Raw genomic sequence first — 27,455 nt, 5'->3', positions numbered from 1 at the left:
GCCCTGAGCCTTCAGGACTGGAGGCTAACAGCCATTCATACAGTTAAGAGAAGTGAGAGAGACAGGACAAGATTCCATTTCTGAGAATGAAACTGGCTGGGAATAGTCCATGTTTGCCTTGTCTGTCTCATGTAGTCTTGTCTTTAAACACCTTTGAGGGTTAAAAAGGAAAATCTGCTATAACAATTTTGAAAAAAAAGAAAGAATGAAAGAAGAAACGAAAGAAGGAATGAAAGAACAAATGAAAGAGAGAGAGAGAGAAAGAGAGAGAGAGAGAGAGAAAGAGAGAAAGAGAGAAAGAGAGAAAGAAAAGAAAGAAAGAAAGAAAGAAAGAAAGAAAGAAAGAAAGAAAGAAAGAAAGAAAGAAAGAAAGAAAAAAGAAAGAAAGAAAGAGAAAGAAAGAAAGAGAGAAAGAAAGAGAAAGAAAGAAAAAAGAGAGGGAGAGAGAGAGAGACAGAAAGAAAGACAAAGAAGGAAGGAAGGAAGGAAAAAAGTCAAGAAAAGAAAGAAAAATCTGCAGCCTTCTATTAGTTTAAGTGGTCTTAACCAGAAATAGCTTTTTTTTTCTCCTGTGGGATTATATTTGTCGAGCAACCCAATACAGGAACCCGGTGAAGCCAAGTGGAAGGTGTTTGGTAACAAGGGAAAGATTAACGTGAATGCTGCTGGAATAAAAATTGTTTAACATGAGATGCAGGCAAAGAGGTAGCAGGGACAGAGAATTGCACCCTGTCCCTCCCCAGCCTCACTTGTTTTAGTTCTGCAGGCACTACTTCTGTGTATTTAGCCTTGCTTCCCTCAGGAGGCAGAGCTGAAGCCACCTTGCTTGTTAACAGTTGCATTAATTCTCCTCTTCTTCCATTCTTTAAAGACCTGTAGATGAAATATGAGCCAATTCAACAAGGTTCACAGATGCATTTCACTTAGGTAGCAGAGGGTGTCTAGCAGCTGCAGAGAGCGGATTGCAGCCATCAGCCAATACTTGGATCTGCAGCCTCCAGGCCATGCACTGCCCTTTGCCCAGGGAGGAAGTGAGGGTCCCTCCAAGACCAGGGGTGTCCCCTCCTAGGGGAGGACAGGGCTTGTGGGGAGGGATGAAAGGGACAGAGTATCCCAGGCCATGCAAACCTGGTCTCCGTTAGCTGTGCTGCTCACAGGGCAACTTCTCCAAAGCAGAAGCTGGACAGCAGGGTGAGGTCTGTGAGGGGTCTGGGTTCTGCCACAGGGCTGGTATTGGTGGTGCAGGCCATGTGTGGGGTCTTTCATTAAGCCCCAGGAGAAATCAACAGTCCATACAGTACCAGATCAAAGGGATTCTGGAAGAAAAACAGCTTTGTTATGGTTGTAAGTCTTCCCATCTCTTGCCCTCTGCCACTCCACCCCTTCATGTACTTCCAAGTACTCCCTCAGTAAACAGATCCACTTCTCTGCCTTAGACTCAGTCCCTGTCATCAGCTTCACTTATCTGCAGTCATCACGCTATTGAAGTCACACTTTCCAAGGCACCTACTAAAATGTATAAAGTTCTGTTCAAAACGAGTTTTACAGCCAAACACGTATCCAGACAGCTTTAAACACAAGATTGAAAGATGATTTTTTCAGCACATTAGTGTCTTGCATCATTGCTGTATGCAGCAAAACAAAACAAGAAAATGTTTTTCTTTTGTTTTTCTTTTTTTTTTTTTTTCCTTATTTTAACATCAGGACTACCTCTAACCTCCCACCTCAAAGCCATGCCCCACTGTGCACTCTCTGAACTGCGTTTTGGACTTGTTTTCCAGCAAATGTGTGGGAGCTACACATGATGGTTGTATGCCTGTTGGTGAGAGAGCCAGGAACGTGAACAGACACAGGAGCAACCCGGGCACGTGCATGAACTTGTTGTGAAGGTGAAGTGCTGTAATTGTTCTTCAGAACAGAAATTCTAATACTCATCTTCCTTCTCCCTGGAGGACTTTCTCCCAAGAAAGCCAGTAAATACTGGCAGGCAGCAGTGCAGGGAGGGGAAACATGTCATGGGCTGCAGAAGCCAGAGGATACTGGGCTGCAAAGCTTTCAGTAGATGACAAACCACAGCATGAGCTGCATCTTTGTAGGGTAGGCAAATCCCAGAACTATTTCTGGCCCCATCTCTTTCTTTGGCTAATGTCAGAAAGGTCCAGTAATGGAGAAATAGAAAGGGAAGGGCATACACTTACTTCCTGGCTCATTCTGTAGTTTGCGACGGTGGTTGAGGAAACAGTTACTGGGGAATGGATGGTTTAAAGGAAAAAAAAATCATTGTGGACGTGCTATATGTGATGCTGCAAATCGACCAATCATGACAATGTGATTTTTGGACACACACTCAAGGATAACCTCCACCTGAGGACAACAGATTGGTCTGCATGCACTGACATGGATATAAATGCATACATGCAGACATGACGTACCCTTAGGAGGACTGCAGAACAACCTTTTTTAGCAGATCAGGATGTATATTTTGGGCTCTGCTCCTGTCACTTACTTTGCTTATCTGTCGCCACCTTGTTACAAGACATTTACACCAAGGTAGCTCTTAAACTTCCTCTGAAATGGAAATATTCTTCTCCAGTATAAGCAGGATCTAGAACTGAATTCAGTTCTAGACTTTAAAACTTATCCAGCCAACAAATAAAATTACTGTTACTCTTAATTTATGATACACAGTAATGGTGAACTACTAAATGAATAAATATCACAGGATTTAAGATAGAAATGCTACAAGACCCATGGCAAATGTGTTATATATTGGGTTTTATGTCATGTATTTTTGGTAAAGAGTCTTTCTAATACTGTCAATATTCAAGAGAGAAACTCAGTATCAACAACTGATAGACCCTCAGCCACTTAAAACTGAAAATCACTTTGTAAAAATCAAAAAGTTCGTGCTGCTGCTTTTGCATACCTTGACTCAGCTTCCCTTCAGGGGTCCCTTTGAAGTCAGCTGAAACTGGCCCTTACCTGACATGGGACAGCTTCTGGATTCTTCTCACAGAAGCCACGCCTGCAGCCCTCTGCTACCAAAATCTCGTCACGTAAACCCACTACAGGCACTGAGAAATTTTTTCACATTATTGAAAATTACTAAATGATCTTTACACAACATGAGGCTGTCTTCATAGATTACAGCAAATAAAACACCAATCCAGAGAAAAGGCATATGAGTGTGATGTTCATATCAGTATTTACAGCTCCTCCAACAAAACAGGTTTCTCCAGTCCTTTAGAATTAGCTGGTAAATTTAACATGCCATGAAACAAAACTGTAGCTCCATTGCTGGTATTCATGGCACACCTTCTACTACTAGTCTTTTTACCTTTTATTTATTTATTTATTTATTTATTTATTTTAGTTGGTTGATTGTTTTACATCTCCTTTTTTAGACCACCTGGGGCATTTTGGAAAGGCAGAACTTGTTTACAAAGTATCTTCCCACTCTGGCATGTGGAAATGTCATTCCACATGCTGACACAGTAGAAGGGAATATAGTTTATAGATGTTTCTAGGGGTGGGTGGAGGAGGAACCATCAGACATTTTACACAGCTTGTCCTGGAAATAAAGTATGTTGTATGGATAGCAAGAGGAGCTCTGGTAGCAGGGATGCAGGAGGACATGGAGGTATTATCCTGCAAAGAAAGAGACTGTGACTGTTTCAGGTCTATCTAATGATGTTTAATAGCATGTGTAGTTTGATAGTTTATACAACTGTAACATATAAGTATGGTAATACAAGTATGGCAATAGTGGTTACAATTATGGTTTAGCAGTATTTAACTCTAAGATAACCATGTGATAACTACAATGATGGCAGTGGATAACTACAACAAATATGTAGTTGTGGGAGAGTTAGCAGTACAGTGGTGTAGTTATGATGTTTGCTCCCAAATCTGTGGGTTCTCCAGGTTCTCCAAGGTCTGCAAGACCACCTCTCTTGGCTCTTGGCTTTGAGCATCCACTCTGACAGCACAGGGCATCTTGGTGTAATGCCTGGTCAAGGTAAAGGAGATGGTCACCATAGCAGATGATGCTCCCAATCTGGTGTCAACATTGGCACTCTTATGCTGACCCCACCCTCTCTGTCCTTGGGTTGTCCACCAATCCTCTCAGGATGCCATGGTCTCTGGCTCTCTGAGCATAATATCCTCCATTTTCTGGACAAATTGATCATTCCTGAGTCACATGTGCAGCTGATCGAAAGGTGACCAGTCACAGTGCCCTCCTGTTGCCATGTCCTTGTCCTGCAGCTCTTTTCTGGGAAAGTTCATTCCCTGAAACTGGCTCAGAGATGACAGTGTCTTCAGCATTGCATTAGGTGTCTTAACCATGCCATTTTTGCATATTCCGTCCTATGGTCTGCTAATCATGTTAAATTAGTAGAATGCTAATCTATTCATGTCAATACACATCAGCAATGTTTTTGTGTTCTTGCAAATATACTACGGCTTTATAGTTAGGCTGGGCTAATGGTACAGTGAATCTTTCAGCACAAACAATGCTAAACTTATTTGTTATGCTTGTTTATAATATAAGCAAAATCTTCTTAAGGCCTCGATTTGTTTTAATTTTCCACTTTCCCATGCTTTGCTTCAAGACCCCTATTGACATTACAAATTCATATCACAATGGTTCTTTTGCATTGATTCTTCCGTTGTATTTATTGCAGTTTACAAAGTATGTACAGCCCTTTGTGCTATGTGACATAGTATAAACCACTTAAAGTGGGCAGAATTTCTTCTTTCCTGAGTAAACACTGATAACAAACCAGACACAGATTTGATACTTCCTAAGCAATAGATGCATTATTCTGTAGTCCATACTAGTTTTCTGGTCACAATGCATTTTTGCCCCATTTCATCTCACCTCAAAGGTTAAGATGTGTATTTCTGAGGTGTGAGGGATGAAGAAGTCTTGTCTTATGACTTCTAAGGAAAATACACTTTGAATAAATTTTTTTACAGAGCATTATCCCAGTGATTTGATTTATAAAGCACTTAAAACAAAGCTTTGGGAGGTTTTAAAATCAGCCATAATATTTGCATGTGCAAACTCACCAGCCAGAGTTGGAAACATGAAGAGATGACTAAGTAGGTTGCCTCTACCCTAATGTATGTACTATATGGAGCTGGGCACATGTCCAAGCCACTCATTTGTTCCTGTTGTTCTTATGAAGGCTAACAGCACATTTGTTATAAATTGCCATCAGTTGGGATTTGCTGAGTTGTAGCTAAGCAGGGCAAAACATCTACAACAGAGTCATGACTCATCAGCTCATTTTTGTTATGACAGGAGAGGCTTATTATGAAGGCTGCAGGAAGGAGGGATGGGGTTTGAAGGACCCCTGTCCCCATCACCCCCTCAGGACACACAGCCTGATTGAGCTCACCGGTGTTTATCCTCCTGCCTCAGCCTACCCCAACCCAGTGAGGTCCACAGTACCTCAAACCTGATTTAGCACCTAACTTTGTATGTTTTTTATGCACCCACTGATATTCTTCAACAACAGAAAATAAACTCATCTGAATGGAAAATGTCCCCTAGACAGTGTTACTCACGGACAACACTTGAGCAACTAGATTCCTATACAAGATCTCACAAAACTGATGTAGACTTTTCTTGTTCTTCCCAGCCTCTGGGAATTACCGTCTTTTCAAGCTGTAGTTAGTAACTATGTTCGTGTGATGCTAAATGCAGTTCTAGGAATCCAGCAGCAGATTTAATACCTACCAAAATATATGGCATAAATTGTAACTAATACATCGTTTCCTATATGTCTGCATATAAAGACGTTTCTTTTTCTCGGTAGCACTCCTAATGAAAATGTAAGACTAAGAACAGCAAGTTTTTTCCCCATACTTTGTGATTTTTTTCCTCCCACGTTTCCAGAAGCTGAAAATGAAGCGTTTGGTCCTGCTGCGCTCCTGGTCCTGTAACCCGGCTGCCGGGCAGCTCCATCGCCGCTGAGCCTCTCCCGGGGCACTGCAGCTTGCGGACTGCCTCCCCCTGGTGGAGCTCCTGCAGACTCCTCAGGTTTCGTTTTCCTTAGTATATTTAGTCTGCCTGAGGAAAGTGGGCTCTAGGGGTGACGGCGAACGTCAGGAGCCAGTGCGATAGATGCCGGGGGTAAAGCTCCTTCGTCCAGAGCTGAAGGTTTTGGGCTCTAACTAAATATTTTGATTTTTAATTCAGAATGGTTGCCCAGCTGTTTTGTTGTTGTTGTTTTGTTGTTGTTTTATTTGCTTCTGGGAATTGACCCCTGGAATTTTTTTTGGTTAAAAAGAATCATTAAGGAAAGAATAAAATTGGTAGGAAAAGAAAAGAAAAAAAAAAAAGGCATCCTAGCATAGAGAAGAGTGGAAATTTGGGCTTATTCATAAGTATATTCTTGGTCAAATTTTGAACTGCACACATGCTTCAAGTCTTTGTTGTTTTAATATAGTGCACTTGACAGAAGTAGCCAATTTTTCAAAAATAAGGATTTTGAGCTTTTTTTTCCCCCTTCCTTCTCATTAATAAAGTGTTGTAACATAACTATGTTTTATTTCAACTTTTTCAGGAATGTCTCCCTGCAATAATAATTTCTTCTTGTGGAAAATGGCAAGCCTATAGTGCTAAATATATGTCAACAGATGGGTATGTGTCCATTTTGCACAGAAGACATTAGCAGATCATTAAGGACTTGAAGGCGCTTAATGTTAATTTAGCGATTAAATTTATACCAGTATTACCAGAATGAGCTCTTACAGTGAATTACTCTCTTTTTGTAGTACTTGGGTGGCAGAAGATGTCACATCTGGGAACAATTAGAAAATCCAATGCCATCTTGGTGGTGGTGACAGCTCAAATCCTCTAGCACATATTTTCATAACTGCACTTCTCCTGAATAACAAAGTTCTTCTTTTGGTGCATTACAGAAGGGATGAGCATTTTAATGCACTGCCTCTTCAATCTGAACTGACTGGGTTCTTCTACCAGTGTTTTATTCAATCAGACTAGAAAACTGAACTACAAGCCACCAATAAATTCCATAAAAATCAATAACAAAACCACTGCTGTCCCCCTTTTATCAACTTGTTCTGTCCAAATAGGTCTCCACCAATAATTTCAGTGCTTCAATCACATAATTCTTACTAACAAATCTCACTGGTAACAAACATAGCTGTCATGTATCAAGACTTCCAAGACCTCCACATTTTCTGGAACCTTATGCACTAATACAGATGTATCATATTAAATGCACATTTTGCTTTTATTATTTTTGCATTTCGGTTCTGATGATATTGTTGTTTTTCATTGACAAGCTTCAAGCTCCAACAATGCAATGAAATAGCAACTGCCTGGTAATACCCTTCTGGATGTGAGCACACAAGTGATTAGAGTACCAATAGGTAATTATTACATGAATGTTTTAGTGTTTTCAGTAATGGTTTTCAGATATTTAAGATCTTGCATTAATTAATATGAAGTGTTAAATAGTAGTTCTTCCTCATGATGGATAGTTTATCCCCACGTAATAATTCATATTTTAAAAATAGCATGGCATCCTCTTTATGCATGTAAAGCAACTGTGTTCTTTCTGTATATAAACAGGACTTCAACAGGTGATCCTGCATAGTATACTGGTTTTTTGTTTGTTTGTTTGTTTTCTGCAGATTCCTATCATCTAATACAATACCAGTTCTTTGGAACATTTAAAAGAGTGGTAAGTACATTTTGTAAAAACATCAAAAGGTATGAGTCATACTACATTAAGGACAAGTCAGAGTTGGGCAGCCCATGAGGCCATGTGATACCACCGGCATAGTACTAGTTCCTTAAAGATGCATTTTGCAATTGCAAAACATACTGTCAGTTACTGATCCCCTGTCAGCATATAAAGGTTTTAACTATATGCATGGCACCTCTCAACTTCCTGCCCAGCATCAGCCAAACCTATGTAATCAGGAGCTTCCCAGTGAAATACAAAGAAGGAATCTATGAAATTACGCAATCAGTAGCAATTTTACATAATGAGCCTGAAAGGAGAGAAAATAAACGTACTTTTAGACCCAACTTGTTGGTGTTTTTAGTAGTTGTTGTATTAAGGGGTGTAGCCAATTAGCTGTTATAAGTCCGGTCGGGTTCAGGGTACCGAACTATCACAACCACGGATTCACAAATAATGTAGCACACCCTCGCTCTAGTTGTGTTCCATGAACTAGGCAGTCACCACTTGTTCACACAGTTTAACTGATATAGGCCATCCTCGGGCTACAACTTCCCAGTATAAATCAGCCCAGCCAGTTTGGTCATGCCTAACATGCAACCATTCAAGTAAATGTTTCCATTCCTGATTATTATTTGTGACAACTGTGTGAGGCTGTCTACCTGCTGATTGAATTGAGCAGCTATAGAGTTAGACTGATTGTGTCCTTTTTCCCACCCTAGATGTAGCATCTGCTGTTTTCCTGTCTCTAACAGTTGTTTCCAACTTCCAGTTTGCCAGACTCGAACTCTGTTCACCCACCAATCACTGACTGCCCAGTGGCCTATGCACTCGGTGGCTCCTTTAAAACTGCATGTGAGTCAGTGTAGATACAGGTAGCACCGTGTTGTGCGGCTAATGGAAATTCTCTAAGTTTCCCTACCTGTGCACTGCCTTCACCTGTTTTGATCAGTTTTTCTCCTGTTGCTACTTCCAGTGCTACAGCTTTGTATTTCCACTTATTGTTCTCCCTATGGGATGATGCATCTGTAAACCATACTCCTGTAAGATCACTGTTTTCCTTTAGAGGAGGTGCTTCCTGAATTGGGGATGGTTTAGTCAGTGGAGACTGGAACAATAGGGTACTATCTACGTCCTTTTGTAATTTAGATTTTTTAGTATTACCCTCGGTGACTAGCATAATTTCATTAATGCCTTCTAGGTAGGCATATCACTTACGAACTGTGGGTTTCTGGGCAATACCAGCAGGTGGTATGGTTCCTTTATGGACTGTGTCCAGAAGGTGGAAAGGTCCCTGGACGATCACATTTTGCTTTCTCCTTATCTGTACTTTCTGTTTCACTGCTTGCACTGGAAACAGTAAACCCTTCTCAAGATCCGAATACCTCCTTTTGGTGTACTGAAAGAGTAGGAGGTTAACTCTAGTGTTCTTTCCAGTCCCTCTGTCCCCCTTTGCCATAGGTTACAATGACAGCCATGTTCACTCAACCCCCATTCCACATGGATAGGATCAGCTGGGTGTATGGGACCAAGTTGCTGGAACGACATCAATTCCTTCATTAACAATTTTAATGTGCTGGTATGCTGTTCAGTCCATTCCCATGATTTTCCTTTTCTGAGCAAATTATATAAAGGGCGCTAATAATAGCAGAACCTGGGATGTGTTTGCACCAATAACTTAAGGCTCCCAAAACTTGTTGTAATTCCTTTATGCTAGAAGGTCTTTGTCCATGTTCTACTTTTCCAGGGTGTCCTGAGGAATAGAAGCAGCTCTATTAACCCATAATACTCCCAGGAATTTAACTTCCTCTGCGGGTCCCTGACACTTTGAATCTGGGATTTCTAATCCTAAATCAAGCAGTGTCCTCTGGATGCTTTCCACTGTGTCTCTTACACTCTCCTGACTCTTTCCCCCTATCAGGATGTCATCAATATACTGATATATAGTACTAACGGGTGAAACAGGAATCTCTGCTAAGATGTTAGCCAAGGCTTTGTGAGCAATCATGGGAGAATGTTTGTATCCTTGCGGAAGCCTGTTAAAAGTATATTCACATGAAAGCAAACTGTGCTTTGTCCTGTTCAAGGAGAGGAATTACAAAAAACTTTTACATCCAAAGCAGCCATCCAGGGATGGGCAGCGCCTTGTATCAATGTCACTGTTTCTGCTATGTCTGGGACTGCGGCAGTTAAAGGTGCAATGTTAGCATTTAACTGTCTGTAATCCACTGTAAAACACCATAGCCCAGCCGGTTTCTTTATCAGCCACACCAGCAAATTTTAAGGTGAATGGGTCCTTTTAATAATGCCTCTTTCTTCAAATTTTGTTTCCACCCCATCAATGCTGTTGCTGGCAAAGGATATTGCTGAACATTGGTAATTTTATAGGGGGTAAGGGTATGTATGTTTGTAACAGACTCAGTTTCACTGTGCCTGAATCCCTTTGATGTGTCACTAAACTCCACACAAATCTGTGCGTTTCTACATGTGCCCACACAGCATGTCTAATCCTAAAATATTAGTATACACAGCACCAACTAATACTTCTGCCCTGGTTAATTTTCATCCCTCTGGCAGCAAGAGTGAAACTTTTATGGTGGGTCATTCTTTTTCCACACCATTGATTCCTGTGAATTTAACCCTCCATCAACCAGGTGTTATGCCCAGGGTTTGTGCTGTGTCATGAGTAATTACTGACATTTGGGCCCTGGTGTCAATGAGAAAGTTTACCAATATTTTTCAGGGTCTAACAGGAATGGCAATGATAGGGTCTGAGTGTTCATTAGAGATCCGTTGAATTGTTAATACCTGCCAAGCAGGGTGGCTCACTGCCCTTCCTAGAAGTTTTTTTTGCAAAGCTTCTGCCTCGTCAATTGGGCTTGAGGCAGAAGGTGCACTTTCCTTATGGGTTGGGGGTTTACCGGTTAGGCAATTCTTCCCAGCTGGAATATTTCCTTACCCAGACATCAGACTAACATATGGAGGTCCTCCATAGAGGCGCCACACAAGATTTGTAGGGGTGCACCCAAAGCTAGGGCCTTAAACCACAACTCACCCTGTTCCTTATTAGGTTTGAACCTCTCTTTGGAGTTGGGGTATTTGGGGTTTTGAGTACAGATTTGGTGGACTCACTGGGAGTGGTCTTGGGGCTTAGTACTGGATGAACTAATACAGCCCATTTGGCATCCATACTTACCTATATCTTTTACAAATTCACTCCATGTGGGAATGGGGGAGTGCGGATTTTGTCTACAACCACGATCAGCTTCTCTACGAGCAGCTTGTATGCAATTCTGAGTATTTGCTACAAATATCTTAAGACAACCAGGGAGGCCATGGATGAGAGAGGTTAATTGAGCTGGGTCAATAGCAGCTAACATCGGGGACTTCCTAAATTTATCTCTTTCATATATCATCCGAATGCAGGCTGCTTTCTGAACTGCTACAGCCAGGTCAGAATAGTTTGTGGCTCTAGTTTCTAGTGGTTCCCCTCTCTCCTGGGGTTCTATAGAACCTGCCTAGTATGCAGATCATGCAGTTATAGAGTAATTATGGTCTCCTGGTGTGGTAATCAAAAATACTCCTGGTCCTCAAAAGCCTCCTGCTTCTTTCTCACTCAACATAATTTGGTCTCCTCCTTTAAGAGAAACTCACCACACATACTCTACTTCCAATTCTCCTGACCACCCTGAGAACTTCTGTATTTTTATCAGCTCTGCTGGTGACCATGGGATTGTTTGCACAGTAGTGCAGATTTCATCTTCATCATCAACAGTGGTCATAGTTTTAAACAAAGATCTCAAGGAAATCTATTGAGGTTCAGAATCGGCAGTCTCTTTGACCTCATCATCTCTTTCAGACTAAATATCACCATCCCAGCTTTCAGGGTCTGCACTATGCATTAATCTATGAACCTGCTTAACTGGAGCAGAAGGCTGTATTTTATTTAACAGGTGAACTTTCCAGTACTTTCCAGTAAATGTTTAAGATGATTATTCTCATTCAAAAGTTTATTATTCTCATGCAAAAATTTATCATTCTCATTCAAAAGTTTATCCACTCTGATTCCTAATGTTTTTCCCATCTCCATTTCAAAGGCCAATGATGAATTTAACACTTCAACTTCTGATTTTAAAGCTGTATATTCCAAATCAGAAATTAGTTTGGGAGTAGGAGTTTCCTTAGTTTCTTGCTGAGCACTAAAAATCATGTTAATCCACATGGCAGACATAACAGAGCCAGTCCCCAACCACTATGGCAATATATCAATATCCCGCTTTGGGAGAGCTCTTATTGGGATGAGAAAATCTTGGCCTCATTGCTAAAAGCAGCAGCTGTCAAAGGGGAGGTGACATTTGTAATGGGATTCCTTCACTTTCTGAACAATTTACATGTATGACCACATTATTCCACTAATCCAGTGAGACTCAGACCACCAACATAAAGAGGTGAAAGAGGTGCCACTCTCTCAAATGTTGCATTTCAGTAAAAAACACCACTAATTTTGTGAAGTGTGTGAGGGTTTTTCAAATGTCTCTATCCTTGTCCCACTTTTGTGCATTAGGGATCAGTGCACTGTATGAAGACTAATTTTGTGGCAAAGCAGGTAAACTACCAGAAGCAGGAACTTCCCTGAGGTACATGGGAAGTGTGGCCATCTGTGGTGCCCCCCCCCCTTCCCCCCAATTTTCTATGCTGATTATCACACTTCAGTGGGGACAATGATTTCTTAATCTACTTGGCAACAAGGCATTGAATGTTTAGTTTTCAAATAGCTGTAAATGGCATCCAACAGAGACACTGGGATTTATTTTAAGTTCATGCATTCTGTATTGTTTTTTGGCAGGGGGTGGTTTTTAAATTTTTTCTCCAGTTTTGCACAAATATATATTGCTTAAATGGAGGCTGGTTGGTTCAGCACATAACTTCAAGTGCTGAACCCAATGTAACTGCTTCCATGCTTAAAGATCAATGTGGATTTAATGATCCTGATGACTCAGTCATATAAAACAATTATCTGGACATGTAAGCAAAAAATAATTTGATCACCATGAATATCAATCTTATCTCAAAATCCTTGATAAGTGCCAAATATTTTAGAATATAACCTAATGCACCTAACCTGAATGCTGTAGGTTTTCATGATTTCAGAGTCATAAAAAGGCACAATTTTTACAGCAGGTGACTTGGAAGAAAAGTGATATAATTATTCATGAGTTTTAAGCTGCACAAGTGGTCAATGAAGAAACAGTTCAGCTAGCAAAACTCAAACAGAAGAAGGAAGTTTACAGCATGTGGAAAAGGGGACAGGCCACTTGGGAGGAATATAGGGATACTGTCAGAGTATGCAGCGATGTGACAAGGAAGCCCAAGGCCCATCTGGATTTAAATCTGGTAAGGGATGGCAAGGACAACAAGTTTCTTCAAATACATCAAGTAGAAAAAGGAAGACTGGGGAAAATGTTGGGCCCCTGCTGAATGGGGTGGGTGCCCTCATGACAAATGATACAGAGAAAGCAGAGTTACTGAAGGCCTTCTTTGCTTCAGTCTTCAGTGCTAAGACCAGCCCTCAGGAATCCCTGTCCCTAGAGACAAGAGAGGAAAGTCTGGAGAAAGGAGGACTTTCCCTTGGTCAAGGAGGATCAGGTCAGAGACCATTTAGGCAAACTTGACATCCACAAATCCATGGGCCCTGATGGGTTGCACCCAGGAGTGCGAGGCCACTCTCCATCATCTCTTTGAAAGGTCATGAAGAACAAGAGAGGTGCCTGAGGACTGGAAGAAAGCCAATGTCATGCCAGTCTTCAAAAAGGGCAAGAAGGAGGATCCAGGCAACTACAGGCCAGTCAGCCTCACCTCATCCCTGGAAAGGTGATGGAACAGCTCATCCTGGAAGTCATCTCCAAGTACGTGGAGGGTAAGAAGGTTCATTTGTTCCCAGTGACAGGACGAGAGGCGATGTGCACAAACTGAGGCACAGGAAGTTCCAGCTGAATATAAGAGGGCACTTCTTTACTGTGAGGGTGACAGAGCTCTGGAACAGGCTGCCCAGAGAGGCTGTGGAGTCTCCTTCTCTGGAGATATTCAAAACCCGCTTGGCTGTCATCCTGCACAATGTGCTCTAGGTGATCCTGCTGGGCAGGGGGTTTGGACTAGCTGATCTTCAGAGGTCCCTTCCAACCTCAGCCATTCTGTGATTCTTATTTGAAGTAGTAACATTCTCATCTGCTGCTTGTGATATCAAATCAAAGCAACACACAAATAGTGCTGATGATTTTTAGTCATGTAGCATGACAAAGTTAATTTTATTAATGGATTCTTAGAAAATGTGGTGGGCTGACCTCAGAGCCAAAAGCTTGGGCAGATGAAGTATTTGGGGTGGGTTCTTTTATTTGTTTCTTTTTCTGTGTGGGGGTTTGTTGGTTTCTGTTGTTGTTGTTGCTGTTGTTTTGGTGTGTTTTTTTTTTTCTTTTCTTTGATGGAAGAAAATTTAAGGCAACACTGTCTTTATTTTCTGCTTTGAACATAGCAGATTATTTGGACTAAAGTATTTCCAACCTGCAGAGAATAAGATTTAGAGAAGCAGATTCTGTTTTTGCTAATCATTTCTCTCATAACAACTTATATTTTACTTAAATGATATATATCTGCAGTACAAAGTTGAAAGAGAGTGGTTCTTCCTCACTTCAACCTTCTTTTCTAACCACAGCTGATGGACTGTGTTCAAAGATTTATATAATATTGTTGCTCTTTTCCTACACAAAGTTGGTTTAGGAATAATCTGTCTCCATTATACATGCATAAGACCAAAGTCTGTGCTGAAGAAATAGACAACCTGAAGCTTCTTTACCACAACAGTCTTTAATATGACATTTACAGTGTATTTATGTGGAGAGAAGCCTGCTTTAAGTTATTTAGTGTAAGCCACTTGTTACCATTAACACATCATTTAATTCTTTGTATATGTGAATAGAGCAGCAGATGGTAATAGTCCATTCATACTTCACTTATTGCTGGAAGTTATGAGCCACATTTGTTTGAATACATGAGAAATGATTTATATTTATTTAGACGTTTTTGCCAGTGTCTGATAAACTATCATTTTAGCATAAGTAATACAGTCACTCTAGTATTATTACACAGTATTTAGTCAATTTTTTTATTTTTCAAAATCACAGACATATCTAACTTCCCAAGAACTATCCATCAGCTAGATATTAGCATTAGGTAGCCTCTTACCTTAAAAAAAAAGTTTTGATTTAGTCAGTGGTAAGTTGTGAGCTTATTAATTGGTTAGGTTAGATTTGTTCTATGTTATAATCAGCCATTTTGCCCCACAACTGTCCTCAGATTTGCAAGAAATTTTGTACTCTTTCATGCTTAATATGACCCCTTCTCTAGAATAGTTCTAGTACAGCAAAATAAAAATGATTGAGTTCATTGGTAAAGTAATAATAATAGAGGCATTTGACTTTTTGTTTGTTTGTTATTTTAGAGGAGTATTTCCCCACTAAAACACATCTCATGGTTCTGTTTGATGGCAAGTTGAACATAAGCCAGCAACATTCCCTGGCAACCAAAAGAGCCAGCTGCACCCTGGGGTACATCAGGCACAGCACTGCCATCCAGTTGAGGGAAAGGATTGTCCCGCTCTGTTCTGTGCTGGTGTGGCCTCACCTCCAGCACTGTGTGTGGTTTGGGGCATTACAGTATAAGAAGGACATAAAGTTATTAGAGAGTGTCCAAAGGAGGGCTATAAAGATCACAGAATCACAGAATTATAGGCATCAGAAGGGACCTCAAGAGATCATCGGGTCCAACCCCCCTGCCAAAGCAGGTTACCTAGAGCAGGTTGCCCAAGTAGCCATCCAGAAGGGCCTTGAATATCTCCAGAGAAGGAAACTCATCAACCTCCCTGGGAAGCCTGTTCCAATGCTCCATCACCCTCACTGTGAAGAAGTTTTTCACATGCTAGTGCGGAACTTCCTGGGATCCATCTTGTGGCCATTGCCCCTTGTCTGTCCCTGCAAACCACTGAAAAGAGGTTGGCCAAATCCCTCTGTCTCCCATACTTAAAATATTTGTAAACATTAATAAGATCCCCTCTCAGTCTTCTCAAGGCTGAACGGATCCAGGTCTCTCAGCCTTTCCTCATAGGGAAGATGCTCCAGGCCCCATATCATCTTTGTTGCCCTCCACTGGACTCTTTCCAGGAGATCCCTATCTCTTTTGTACCAGGGAGCCCAGAACTGGACACAGTACTCCAGGTGAGGCCTGACCAGGGCAGAGTAGAAAGGGAGGATCACCTCCCTTGACCTGCTGGCCATGCTCCTTTTAATGCATGCCAGGATCCTTCTTGGCCACCAGGGCACACTGCTGGCTCATGGTCAAGATGGTGAAGAGTCTACAGGGAAAGGCTGTAAGACCAGACACTTGGTTTGTTCAGCCCAGAGCAGAGCAGGCTGAGGGGAGGCCTCATGGAGGCCTGCAGCTCCCTCACAAGGGGAGCGTAGGGGCAGGCGCTGAGCTCTGCTCTCTGGGGACAGCGACAGGACCCGAGGGGACGGCATGGAGCTGGGACAGGTACTGCGCCAAGAGGGTGGTCAGGCACTGGGACAGGATCCCTGGGGAAGTGGTCACAGCACCAAGCCTGCTGGAATTCAAGAAGCATTTCTACAATATTCTCAGGCACATGGTCTGATTTTGGGGTGGTGCTATGTGGAGCCAGAAGATCGACTTGAAGATCCTTGCAGGTGCCTTCCAACTCAGGATATTCTATGATTCTGTGATTCTATGTTATTTTGTCATGGTGGAATAAATAAATAAATAAATAAATAAAAACTGAAATAACTCAACACAACATATGAATCAATTTAATTTTCAGAAAAAAAAACATATTCCTCAAGAAGATTTTTTATACTTGTTTTCCTGCTCAAGCATTAGCACAAATTAACTGTTTCTATGCACATTTATGAATAATAATTTCTTACATTTCAAGAACCTTTATCAGCCAATACTAATTAGTCAGCCTAACAGTGGGTAAATGTTCTATTTAGCACACTACTGCAATATTTTGACATACCTGAAAGTTGATTATATAAACAGCATATTTAAGAGGGTTGTCAACGCTATTTCTTCAGCCTAGTTGGAAAAGAAGGATGTGTAATAAGAAGTATTTGCCAGGCTGGAAGGGCCACTCAAATGATGCCAGGTGAGTTTGCTGAATGACTGTCAGAGAACTATTTATTTTGACAGAGCATGACAAAATATGAACACAGCATTAACTCAGAATGATAAAGTTGCAAGAAATTGTTCCAGTGAATAATCCAAACTAAAACTTACTCCAGTACAGATTTTCTCAGAGAAAATTTGCTGTGCATATGTATTTGCCCCTGTACTGACAGAACGTTGGCAGTAGCAGTAACACAATGACATGAAATAGTTACAACAGGACTGCTGCTTTTCTCAGTATTTCTGGCTTCCCCTCCCTGGCCCTCAAAAAGTCAAAGAGCAGAGATGGAAGAATTCATGAGGCAAATTGGTAAGACAGAATTAGATGGGGTAAATCCTTAGCCTAGAAACAAAGTATAACGAGAAGAATTTATGAATATATGATCTAAGTTTTACAAAGAACGAGAAGGTAAAAAGTACAAAAAGGTAGAAAATGTGATATTAAAAAAAAATGGCAGGAAAAGAAGTAAATCCACAGTTCTTGTGCCCAATGATAAACTTTTTTGTCCAGGTATATCTTAGCTTGTGGTTTAAAGGAACAAGAAATGAGTATTCTAGAGTTCTCATTTCCTTTCATGTTGACCATTCAGATCGACATGGATAAACAGAGATGGAAATGATTACTGCTGTTGAGAAAGGGTTAAGAGAAAATGGACTGCAAGCATATCACTAAAGCTGAACCTGATCAACAGGTCCATTCTCTCAAATCAGTTATCCTCCTTCTTAGTGATGAGCATGCATGCATGTCTTAATATGTTTTAACTTGTTCAAACACCTATAGGTGCATTTAAAAAAACACATCTCAGCTGCTTCTTGACCAGAACATAACTAACTGAAAAATAAAACTAACCATCTACATAGCAAAAATACCAGACCCTGGCTCTCAGTACATTTCAGAAGGATTTTCTGTTTGATAATACAAGGACATGTTTTTATCTGTTAACTTTGGAAGAAGAGGTAGGAAAGAGGGCAGTATTAGCTGGTTCTGTCTTCTGCACAGCTGTATGTTCTTCCCATATCTTAGAGGAACTAGACTTTCCCAGCAAGTATTGGACATACTTGACCATTCTGCTATTGTGTGTATCTGTACTCACTTGTCATGCCACCTCCCATTAACTTCTGATACTACTGTCCAATGTTGGTCCAATCCAAGTCGGCCAGATGTCTCAAAGAATCTTTCCTCCATAGTCATTCTCTTCTGTGTTTCACATAAAAAGCTATTATCTTGAGGCCAACTTCACTTACAAGTCTAGGACACAGCTGTTAATAATACCAAAGATGAAGGAGCACTTACTGCTGGCTTTCAGATGGGCTTGAAGCTATTCTGTTCACACTGAGCCAGTAGCTCTTTGCCAAGAGCTTTTACAATTCCCTGCTTCCCTCCTGCCATACTTTTTAATTAACACCTTTTTCATAACAATAGTAAGCAGCACATTCAGGCCATCACTCAATGATTCTATACCTATGCTACACAGGATATCAGTGTAGCCCATACAACAGTTTCTGTTTATTTTGTTATTCTGTCAATCTTTCTTTATTCTGCTTGTCAACTTTCCTTCCCACTATTCAAGTGAGTCATGGGATCCTGCAATCAGTTGTAGTGTAAGCAGTTTTCCTACATACTTCTTGTAAGTGGGTTCCTCTGAAGCCCCACCAAAGGCAAGGACTTTGTTTTCTAAAGAGGGCACTGAGAATTACTTTAAATGTCTCTTCATGTAGCAGCTGAAGAATGCTAGCTCCATAATGCATCCTCCAGCAATATTTTTTCTTTTAGTTTCTATCCAAATCCATAAACTGTGGTATATCCTGTTTCAGCCATGCCAAAAAGCGCTCTTCACCCATGTTATCTCTCAGACTGTACATCATCTCTTAATTTTCCACAAATCCAAACCACAGGCCCACTGCAAACAACCCTTCAGGGCCTTGCAGTATGTCTATGCAGTACAGTGTTTCTTCTAGACTCTGTGCTTTTTCTTCATGGCAGGACTATCAACATAAAAAGCTGCAGGGTTTTACAGCGCTAAATGCTTTTGATAATTTGCTGAAGCTGGTTAAATTCAAATGATTTGATAAAACAAAACAAACCAGTTATTTCAGCATAACCCTTCCCTTTCTTCATCCAAATATTTGTATTAAATGCTTAAAGAGCAATTATTTAAGAAGAGAATGTTTTAAAATAAATCTACTCTTATTGAATCAGAAAACAGGAAAAAAAGACATTTTGAGAAGCACAGTGGTGACTCAACAGGACTCATGAACCTGCTAAACAGTTCATTCTATCCATGTTTTTGCAGACACCTAAAATTATGCCTCTTTCATTTCACTTAGGCTGATTAATTCTTGAGATGATTGTGTTCTTCTGCAGCTTTCCTTCTGCTCCCCACAGTTGATTAAGAATTCTCTGAAGGCATTAAAATTCAAGTCTGTTCTTAAGCATTGCCCTGAGGAAAGTTGGGAAAACTTTAACAAAGTCCTTCTCTTAAACAGAGAGGCTGAGCTGTTGGGAGGGTGGAAGGACAATGAGTGCATAGTAGCACCAGGATGAATTCTTAATGTAAATTTGCTCAAAACTAGGGTTTGGACCAGCATAATTAGTTGTTGCTTGTGGGAGTGTGTTACCTGCAACTTACTCCATGGCTGTGGGAAAGAAGATGGAGTTGGGAGTCAGGAGACATGAATCCTGTTTCTGTATTTTCATTGCTCAAATAGCTCCAGTTGCTCCTGTTTCTGTCTCATTTCCTCTTTGCCTGTTCAGATCTGTTCTCTGAAGAAGAGACCATCTCAATACATATTGTACAGTAGCAAAGCACTGTCCTTATAGTTAACAGCTCTTTTGCCTGTCTACATTAAAGATTTTTCCTTGTTGCTGTTGGTGGCTACTGCAAGTAATAGTGTCAGAAGAGAGACAACCTGGACAGTAATATTCCAGTTAACTCTGTTCTACTTACTACAGCTGCTAAAAACTGTAGCAAGTGATGTTGATCTCAGGATCTTACCTTACAGGTAAAGAAATATCTTAAATCTTGCTCAAAACCGAACAGTAAAAATCAGAGACACTTTTTCACAGATTAAATTTCAGCCTCTGACACCTCCTCCTGTCACATGAGCACCTGATGGAGCTTCCCTGTTATGTACAAACTGTAGTTTTCCTTGTGCCTGAGTCTGGGCAAGACTCAGACACCTGGGCAGTGATTTCTGAGGGTGCACCTCTTTGTTCTCTTGAGAGGGTGGGACACAGAGAATTCTCCTGGAAAAAGGCTTTTGGGGAAATTCTTTCCTTTCTCTTTCAGATGCAAATGTACCAGAAGTACTGCCTGAGATTTCACCGCTCTCCTGCTCAGCTTTGCCCTAAGACTCAACCTGTAACAGTGACAATTTATAAGTTACTCCATGAGCTCTGGGTGACATCTCTCTTGGCATTCAGAACACTTTGATGTCATTATGAAGTGCACAGCTCTCCCATTAATGAGAGGATTACCCAGGTGGAAACCTTGAGCACCAGCTGAGGTCTTCAGTATTTAACACCCTGACCTCTTTCTTTATCAAGCCTTTAGCCTATCATCTATAAGTAGTTTTCCCATCTCACTTGGCTGTTGTTAGGAGAAATACATTTAAAATATGGCATGTATCTCAACTGTAATAAGGTGAACTACATGTACTTAACAGATAACAGCAAACATGAACTGTTTGTTCAAAGCAATTCCCCATTTACTAAGCTGGACAGTAAGATGTCCTTTGATTCAGGGATTTTATTTCACTTCTCTTACCACAGTATACCAATTATTCTACAATGAGGCCAACTAAACTATATATATGCTTTTAAGTACCTCTTAAGCTCCTGTCCTGGTTTCTACTGTGTGATGCTTGGCTACCTGCTGGGTTAAACCACAACAGTTTCACTCTAAATATTTTACAATAGTTACTGAATTAAACTCTTTTTTAAGTTGTAACCTTCTTAGTTCAAGAATGTTATATTATTTTGGAAGATGGTAAAAAAAAGGAGAAACGTAAAACCCCTCTTTTTCAGGTAACATCCATGGGCCTAATATTAAATTGCTATTCAGAGCTGGATAACAAGCTAGATGACATACACATCAAGGCTTAACTGGTGTTGCCACATAGGCTACTTTAGGAAAAAAAAAAAAAAAAAAAGCATCTCATGGAAGGAAAATGAGTTATTTTGCTGCTGGGGTAAATCACATTACTGAAGGACTTAAGCTGTACTTGAAAAAGGCTTACATGAAAGAGTTATGGGTTGCTTTGACACATCATAGCCAGACGTTGGCTAGAAGCACCAACAAACTTCAGAACAATGCATTAACCACCCATGTACCTACTCACCTCTACAGAGGTGAGACCCCCAGGCCAGGTGTCCAAACACAGAGAAACGGGACTGTGAGTCCACTTAACAGGAGCAGGTAGAGACATGACTGAGGTGAAGACTTGGTCCCGATCCCACTGCTCACGGGCTGCAGCAAGGCTGTGTGGGGCATGCAGTAACTGGTTGATGCATTAGTCCAACAGTGCATATACCTGTCTGCCTGCAGCGAGGAGGAAGTGGGGAGCAGCCTGAGTCAGACACTTTGAGTCATGATGCCTCCCAGGTTCAGTCCCCTGGTGGTGCGGTTTACAATCATCAGGACTGAACTTTCAGTCATCAGTCACACAGCAGTTCTGCCTGAGCAGAGCCAAGGAGGACAATGTCAAGATGCAATCAAGCCTCAGTTATGTGTATGAAAATCCATTTACAGTTCACAGAACTCCACCTCAACACAGACTAATGGAAATTTTATGTCAGCTATTTCCATTCTTCCCCTTTTAATTTTCGCATGATTGATGTAGAATTAAAGTTGATGTACATGTTTAAAATAAAATTTTAAAAGTAGAAGCATGTGGTAGGTCAGAGCCATGCAAGTTCCAGCAGAGCCATAGGGGGAGACAGCTCATCCTGTAGCTAACTGCACTAATTTCATAAGCACTTCAGTGAACAGGTGATAAGGATGCATTAATGTACTGAATGCATGAAAACTAACTGGCATGGAGGCAGTATTAGGAAGAAGCACTCGGTTCCCTAACTCTAGTAGACCAACATGCTTATTAACTGAAATAACACTCATGTTCTGTAATCACTTCTGACATCTTCTGGGGTTCCCCTTTTTCTCTATGGCATCACCAAAGAGCAAGACTCAGCTTGGGACACTAAGGCCATGCAATACAGTTAGGAAGACAAGCATGATGGCTTAATTACACATTTTACACACATTTTATTTTCTGAATGCATACACATTGCCTTGTATCGTCTCAAATGTATGCACATTTTATTTTCTGAGGCTACTTGTGTTACTAACTTCAAATGTCACAGTTCTGAACCCGATCATCTTGTCTTGCAGTAGTTTTTAAATACCTGATCTCATACAGTTTGCCTTTCTTTGCACAGAAGCTTTTCAAAATACTACATCAGTAAATGGCTTGAAAGCTTAAAAACTCTTCTCCTTTCACCTCCAAAAGAATTGGCAGAATTGCTGTCTGTGCACTGTGCTATCTTCTCTTCACTAAGGTTAGTGCAAAAGAAGCACTGAACAGCTTTAAAGCTCATTAAGTCAGGTTCTTGATGGTTCCTCCCTGAGGAAAAAAAAACATCATGTTATGGAAGGGATTTTATGGCATGCCTGTTTTGCTGAAATGGTCCCTGGGATATACATCCACATGTTGCAAATTAGGGAAAACCAACTGTTCATGTTGCAAAGGGTTGGAGCTATGCAAACTGTTGCAGTCCCGTAGCACAGTCAATGCAATGACAGCCATCTTCACTTCAGCTGTTGATGAAGGTTGTTTGACTTTCTCCAGTTAGCCTTTGGCAGACATGTTTTTGAGAGTTCACAGTGCTTTATGTTCCACAAGAGAGCTGTAAAAACAATAAACTCCAGGTTAGTAGATATTAATGAACAGCTGGAAACTAAAGCTTTCAAATACTCCTGAACAGGACGCTTGGATACTTCCATACAACAGCCTTGAAGATATTTATGCTTAAAAATGATTTGTCCTGACACCAAACACATATATTCCTTCTTCTCTGAAGTCAGTTGAAACCTTAAATGATTATTGTGAGACTGAGTTCAACAAACAGTAGACAAAGAAAACATAAAATGTAGATACAATGCACATGAGCAAGCCAGTTCCATATTAAGAGTACATGGTAAATATGGGCTTCCTCTTTAAGTCTTGGGTGCTATTCAGATAGAATGCCCTCCTTTCAATGTTTGTAATAGTCCATCATTGTTGAAATATATTGTGTGAATTTGCAGGGCAGAAACAACAAAGTCTGCTAGCAGTACAGCATAGTAGGAACTCTTGACACTGGGATCTATATGAATGAACATGAAAGGTAAACCTGTCTTGCCTGAGCCTTTATTTTCCCCGCTCCTTAACATCAGTGTTGTTTCTTTGAAGTCATATTAGCAAAAGCAATTTAAAGCTCAGCTATATGTACACATCACTATTATTTCTTTAGAGCAACTTTTGCAGTAATAAAAAATAGTAAGACTTTTTACCTTGATACGGTGTTTTTCATCTTCAAAGCACTTTCACAAATAAACTCTAGCTAATGTGAATACATGCTTAACACAGTTAAGGTTCATTATCATTATCATTATGACCTGCAGGAGGGTCAGTTTAAATTACTGAAATCTACAGAGTATTTGATGTCAGAAGAGACATTAAACTCAAGGGTCACTATGTCCTAATTTGAGGCCTGCAACATTAGACCCTCTCCTCTCAACCTTGGTTTGCACTGTGAAGAATTACCTTCTTACATGCAGACTGTTTTCTATATTTACCTAAATAATAAACTATTTGTGTAATTTAAGTACTTATTACACACAAAAAAAGGAATGTTACATTCAATTTGGCCAAGACTTCAAAACTCTGTCAAGCATACGGCCAAAACTGTTGGACAGCTGCAAAGATCTAAACTGTCAGACCTTACCATATTACTACTAGAATGAACCCTTGGTATTACTAAGGGTTTTCAGGTATTTACCACATACGGACCTTCACCGCGATTCTCTTGAGGCATAAAAACAAAGAAACTTTACATCTTAGTCTGAAGAGCTTTCACCTGAATGTCTAAGTCATTGTGCATTTCCTTCAATTTTGTAAAACCGGAATGAAACTCCACTAAATTGCACATTTTTATTCAGATAAATGGGCTTGCATTCCATAATTTAGAATATGAAGTACAAAGCGCACCCTCTAGTAAAATACAGGTCTATCATTTCATTTCAAGAAGTTCTGAAATGTCATGAATGGAAATGTGAATTGAAACTCTAGCAATCCTGTAGCTTTTTAAAACCTTATGTCCAGCTGAGCATACATGTTCATGGTATTTTCCTGAGTAATACACTGTTGGTTTTGGTGGGGTGGTGTTTGATTACCTGCTTCTAACTGCAAATGTCTGCTGTAGAAAGCTCACTATTCACAATAATAAATGCTGGGTCAAGAACTTCTACAATATAGTTTACTGAACTGGATTCCATCTCTTAGTCCTATGAAAGGACTTCAAACTATTCAAAATTGAATTACCAAAAGCATATTGTCAACAGAAGTTGAAGCAATACAAAATATTTCTTTCACAAAGCACTATTTCCTACCTGTTACCGAACACTTAAAATATTACTGAACATTCTGAAGGTTCAAGCTAGGTTATCAGCTCGTTTAAGTAATGGAAATGCATTACTGTTGTGATGTAGCTGTTGGTTTACAGTGAGTTGACTTGAAGAAGTGCAAATTTTCATATATATATATATATATATATATATATATATATACACACACACACATTTTCCTTGCTGGTTCTCTCAACTGCAAAATTGAAATAAGCACTGTATTAAATCTGTAAAAGTTCTTAGTTTGTCTGGAAGAATACAGTGTTTCATATCCTTTTTCTGATTCTGAATATGGGCTGTCCACCCACTATTTGGAATGTGCCACAAACAGTAGCTCAGACTGGACATCTTCGAAAACTACATGTTATAAAGCTTTTTTTATGCTTCCAGCTCAAAATTTCTTAAGTATCTACATCATTACCAATTCAGCATGAGCAGAGTTTTCTGCTTGCTGTCCAGGTTTACATAGGTCATATACACAGCTTTATAAAGAGTAACACTCCTATAAAAAACACACAGCACTGACACTCCACAAGTATGAAAATTGAAAGCTAGGTACCTCTGTGGACAGCTATAGTATTAAACTTCAGGCACTGGAACAGGCTCCATGGGAAGTGGTCACAGCTCCAAGCCTGTCAGAGAAACATTTGGACAACGCTCTTAGACATACTGTCTGATTTTGGGTGGTCCAGTGTGGAGTCAGGAGTTGGGCTTGATAATCCTTGAGGGTCTATACTTTTATATTTTATTCTTTTCATACTATTTAAACAGTGAGCTTTCATGGTCAAAAAGAAGCAGAAAAAAATACAGCACAAAAGCAAATGGATTGCATATATTTGTGGTAAAAAAAGTGTACTGCAAGCCAACTTTTTGTAAGCAATTCAACATAGGAAAATCATACTAGAATTAAACAGGAGGAATTGCCAAAAATTATTCACTAAAAGATTCTGTGCAGTGGGAGTAAAGTAGAACACAGGGCTTCAACAGAAACACCAATCTACAGCGAGAAAAATAGGATAAACTTGTCTTATTACGGTACTATAACTGTACTGTGCTGCAGCAAAGAACTTATGTATCTTCACCCATCTCCTTCTTTCTGCCTTTGTTAAATTGTGATTTTACAAAGTCAATTCCTCATAAGTACAATCTCATGGTTTGAACTGTAGTGAAAAGTTTCCAGCATCTGAGACAAACATTTCACCTGTGTATGAAGATCTCTAATGTACCAAAGACAAAAGGATAAAATGTTTAAAGCTTACAAAAACAAACTCCAGCTGACACAAGTTCTGCACTAGCCTTAGTTATAAGGAATATCCTTCTTTTGCTATCCAGTGAACTGCCTCCCAGGTCTCAGCAGACTTCTCAGCTATGATACAATGCAGGATATATATTCTGAGTTTGCATTTATTAACAGGTATGTGGGATTTATTATGAAAGAGGTAGCACCTATAGGCATGTTAGAATGGTATGTCTGGGTGGCTGAGTCATCTCTGATAAAGCTGTTTTAAAGAAATAACAGGGCAAATACTTTTAAAATTAAGTACTTCCAATTAACAAGATACCATCTATTTTTGAAAGCCCTATGCCTCATATTTACACCTATGTTAAAAATGCATAAACACTTCAAAACAACTGATATTTCTCAAGATGGAAGTTTACATGTTTTGTTGAAATGTTCTCACATGTACAGATTTGTGGCAACAAGAATACCATAAATATGAAAATAGTCATTATTAAGATATAATGATAGAGCATTTAACTCACTTAAAGCTATGTTTAGCTTGGAGAGCTAAACACATGTACTATCTATATATATGTACCTCGGAAAGAAAACACTTTTTTTCAAAAACACGCTCAACTTTGTTCTCAGAATCATTTACGAATATTGAAAAGACCACACTTAATTTAAACCATAATGAGTCTTTAAATTATTTGCTTTTTAATTGAAAACAAATCTCTTCAACTCAGTATCAAATTGTATAAATTAGGAATAAGTTACAGATGGAATTTTTGGTCTTGTTTTATCATTTCTGGAAACCCAAGACCAATTACTATTTTCTGCTTCTCATCACTGCTATACAGGATGCTCCAGGGATTTCATGGTACTGTTTTCTCACATCCTCTGTTGACAAACTGAGGAACTTTGGGGGGAAGTCAAAGAAACCAGAGCGTCTCCAGGAATATGCTCTGTGATCTGGGTGAAATATGGACAGGCTGAAAGGTAATTTTCAAAAAGACCAAGTCAACACTTCGCATCTCTACCAGATCCTTCTATATATTAATTGATAAACTATTTTATTATACCACAACATACGTTGCATACTGTTTTCTGGAAATATAGCAAAGCTTAAAAAAAAGAAAAAGTATTTACTTATTAACAGATGCAGCATTACTCCATGTGCATACAGTGATGAAGATTCCTGGAAAGTCGCATGTAAACATGCCAACTAGAAGTACTAAAAAGAAAGCCACGCGGGCATCCTCGCTGTGATTTCAGGAGGTATTTAGACATACCACTATTCTCATTGACTTAATAAAAGTGCCTCTACGGTAAAAGCTTTTAAAAATGTATTAAAACATTTACTTAGCTTGCATTTTAAGGACGTAACAATAATTGACAGCTCACAGACTGGATGATAGCGATGTTTGACGTGTGTGCCGGAGACATCCTGACGATGATGGGACCGGCTAAGCGTAGAACTCCGGCTTTGTCTTTAATGCTTATAGGAATGCTCCGAGATAAGGCGAAGACAGTACCTACTCGTGGAGAGCCAACCTGAAAAAAAAAAGAAAAAAAAAAAAAGAGAAAGAAAGAAAGAGAGAGAGACAGAGAGAG

At 40.0% G+C, this 27,455-nt stretch overlaps 2 long non-coding RNA genes across 6 annotated transcripts in view; one reads left to right on the top strand and one right to left on the bottom strand.

Annotated features, from left to right (window-relative positions):
• LOC310889422 overlaps nucleotides 1–22,488 on the top strand; it is a 46,326-nt gene extending 23,838 nt beyond the window's left edge. Inside the window, exons 2-5 of one of the 5 annotated variants that reach the window (XR_014576554.1) lie at nucleotides 5,906–6,049; nucleotides 6,576–6,652; nucleotides 7,321–7,407; nucleotides 7,672–22,488. This is a non-coding gene — a long non-coding RNA (uncharacterized lncRNA). Of the gene's footprint in view, nucleotides 1–5,905; nucleotides 6,653–7,320; nucleotides 7,408–7,671 lie in introns of all 5 variants that reach the window. The other 4 variants (XR_014576555.1, XR_014576556.1, XR_014576553.1 and 1 more) reach the window with 4 other exon arrangements.
• LOC310889421 lies at nucleotides 16,619–27,431 on the bottom strand. The gene is made up of 3 exons (XR_014576551.1): nucleotides 25,179–27,431; nucleotides 21,297–22,860; nucleotides 16,619–19,719 (listed from the first exon to the last, which is right to left on the bottom strand). It is a non-coding gene; the product is annotated as an uncharacterized lncRNA (long non-coding RNA).
• Nucleotides 27,432–27,455: the final 24 nt, after the last annotated feature.

Source organism: Anser anser (genome assembly GCF_964211835.1).
Source record: "Anser anser genome assembly, chromosome: Z".
Classification (NCBI taxonomy): Eukaryota; Metazoa; Chordata; class Aves; order Anseriformes; family Anatidae; genus Anser; species Anser anser.
The sequence above is the reverse complement of the archived record's forward strand: the minus strand, read 5'-3'. Positions and strand labels throughout refer to the sequence as shown.